The sequence below is a fragment of the Zingiber officinale genome, chromosome 5B (genome assembly GCF_018446385.1).
Source record: "Zingiber officinale cultivar Zhangliang chromosome 5B, Zo_v1.1, whole genome shotgun sequence".
Classification (NCBI taxonomy): domain Eukaryota; kingdom Viridiplantae; phylum Streptophyta; class Magnoliopsida; order Zingiberales; family Zingiberaceae; genus Zingiber; species Zingiber officinale.
Genome location: NC_055995.1, coordinates 7,611,585 through 7,614,833, shown reverse-complemented (window position 1 = coordinate 7,614,833; position 3,249 = coordinate 7,611,585).

Genomic DNA, 3,249 nt, shown 5'->3' with positions numbered 1-3,249 from the left:
GGAAAGATGGTTAGTGTTGTATATTTTCTATAATGGTATTAATTATCATACCAAAGTGTCCCTTGAACAAGCAGTGGTCAGTTTTTTGATATTTCTTGCTACTGGCAAAATGGCGCAGGAACGCAATCTTGAAGTCTGAAAAACAGGTGATGGACCCGTGTGGCAGTCCATCGAACCATTTTTGGGCTGAGCCTGATAAGGTATTCAGGAATACCCGACACTTAACGACGCCGCTGTATTGATGTAGCAGAGCCGTGTTCTTGAATTTGCGGAGGTGGTCTTCAGGATCTTTGCTGCCATCATACTCCCCGATGGCAAGGGGTCGATATCCTTTGGGTAGCCTTTCCTCTAATATTTTGGAAGAGAAGGGCACCTTCTCTTCTGGCTCCATCCGATGCTCTTTGCGGAGGACGGTAGCCTTCCCCTTCTTCGAATCTTTAGGTAACGAACTTTCAGCCACAGAAACCTGGGGTTGCTCCTTGTGGCTGTAGTATCCGGGCTCTGGTTGATAATACCCCTGGCCGGGCTCCCTATAAAAGGCAGGAGAAAATTCCAAAGGTTGTTTTCTCTTGGAACCCCGGTCCGAAGCGTGAGCCAGTTTTTTGGAAACCTCAGGTAACTTTCGTGGTCGGGAGGCAGTAGTTTGTTGCTTTTCAGAAGCCACCCTCTTCTTGGCTTCTTTGAAGAGCTCGTATTCTCCCGCGGTCATAGTTACGTTGATTCTGCCCGAGTCTTCCATCGTCACGTTCCGGAACAGGTACCTGTGTTCCCACAGACGGCGCCAAATTTGATCCCGTCCAGAAGTTGAGTCGGATGGAGACGGGCCGCGCTGTCCTCGAGGTTGACGGAAGGTCGTTGTGAAGCCTGGTCGATCTGGCACCCTCCGGAAGGGCTCACACGAGCGAATGATGGGGGGGTGATGATGCGGATGATGAACTAAGGACCTTGCACACACTCAGATAAGCCGCCTCTATGTTAGAGACCAAGAACAGGGAAAAAGTCCCCGGGTCAGGCCCTTCGACGCTCAAGTCAGGTATTTTTTCCCAGAAATACAGTGAAAGGACGAAAAGTAAAAGACGAGTACGAAAAGACGAGTGAGCATATCTGCGTAAGGACGAAGCTTCCCTTTTTATAATGTTGTGGGCGTTTCTGGAGTCTGACGAGTGTTAGGGAATGTTGGGTGTCAGGCTTTGTCTGACGATGATTGACACGGGCCATCCTCTTATAGGCTGAAGGAGGAATGGGGGTGCAACGAGCCCTAGACTGTTAGCATATTCCCTGACACGTTGTGATTATTTTCTGTCGGGTGGTTACGATTCCCTTATTTGATTGTCGTGTAGTGCGTGGTCTCTCAAGTCCATTATCCCTAGGGTGAGTCTTCGTACTTGCCGACCCCGACTTGTGGGCACCGACCTGTGGCTAACCTTGTATTTGCCGTTTCGTAAATCCAGATCTGTACATCCAACCCTGTGCTGCGTGTCTTGTCTTGTGAACTCCTGACCTGCCTTACCTTGTATCGTGACCTGTATGCCTTAGTCCAATTCCGCTTATCCTGAATCCCGACTTGTACGCCTTGGTCTGTGGTTTCCGACCTGTACTCCTCATTCTGATTCCTTCTGTCCCGACCTGTACGCCTCAGTCTGATTCCGCTTATCCTGACCTGTACATCTTAGTCCAATTCCACTTATCTCGACCTATACGCCTTGGTATGTGTTTCCCGACCTGTACGCCTCATTTTGATTCCGTTTGTCCCGACCTGTACGCCTCAGTCTGATTCCGCTTATCCCGACCTGTCTGCCTTAGTCTGATTCCGCTTATCCCGAACGATACGCCTCAGTCTGATTTCGCTTATCCCGACCTGTACGCCTTGGTCTGTGTTTCCCGACCTGTACGTCCCGATTCGTATATCCGACATCTGTACGTTCTAAGTCGTATATCTCGACCTGTGACTCCCGACTTGTAATCCTTGGTTTGCATATCCCGACCTGTACGCTTTGGTACCTGTGTTCTGTGCCACAAGGCTATAAGTCCTGACCTGTGATCCTGACCTGCATATTCCGACCCGTACGCGTTGGTCCATGTGCTTGGTACCGCAAGTCTACAAATTCTGCTTTGTAATCCTTGGCTTGCATATTTCGACCTGCACGCGTTGGTCCATGTGCCCTGAACTGCAAGTCTATAAATCCTGCTCTGTAATCCTTGGCTTGCATATTCCGACCTGTACGCGTTGGTCCATGTGCCCTGAACTGCAAGTCTATAAATCCTGTTATGTAATCCTTGGTTTGCATATTCCGACCTGTACGCGTTGGCCCATGTGCCCTGAATTGCAAGTCTATAAATCCTGTTATGTAATCCTTGGTTTGCATATTCCGACCTTTACGCGTTGGTCCATGTGCCCTGAACTGGGCCCGACCAAGGCCATCCTGTGATCTGGCCCTTTGAACGCCATATAGGCTGAACTTTTGACCTCCACGTAGGCCGGACTCCTGACCACTATGTAGGTTAGACTTTTGACCACCACGTAAGCTTGACTTTTGACTGTCTCGTGAGTTTGACTTCTGACCGCACCGAGGACTTAACTTCTGACCACGTCCGTTGTTTGACCCCATCATCATGTACCGTGTCACCCTGCAATATTTATCTTTAGGTCGAGAAGCTCAATCCACTCTCGTCAACATTGTTCTCCTCATCGTCGACTCCTCTTTTAAACAGGACCAGTATAAATATTCTAGACTAGAAGAATGGCAGCTAGCAAAAACAATACAGCAGTACAAACTTATGCAGAGGCATAAATTCACGACGAGTCGGTGTGAATCATAAGCCGAGGGCTACCACACCATGCAATCCAAGCAGTAGCAAGGCCTGGCCATGCACTGCCACAACACGTTGCGTAGTGCGCGGGTGAGTGCGCTCCCCACTGTTACCCTACCCTGCGAGCAAGCTCACTGATATCATCGTAGACAAGCTGTCGAGAAAGGTTAATTAGGAGCTTTGTCCTTGATTCCTTGCTTCAGCACTGTGTCTGTCAGTTTAGTTTAGACGGTGGTAAGTAATTTTGGAGAAAATTAATTCATAGAAAATGATCATTGTATTCTCTGCTTCCACATGAATAAAGGAATAAATGATCACGAGACCTCTCCTCACGTCACAAGGAGACTTAGCCACGACATGAGTCACGAGCATGCGATAGCAGGCTGGAAATGGTGCTTACGGGTTCGTTACCGACTGCCACGTCGTCGAGGCGATAGA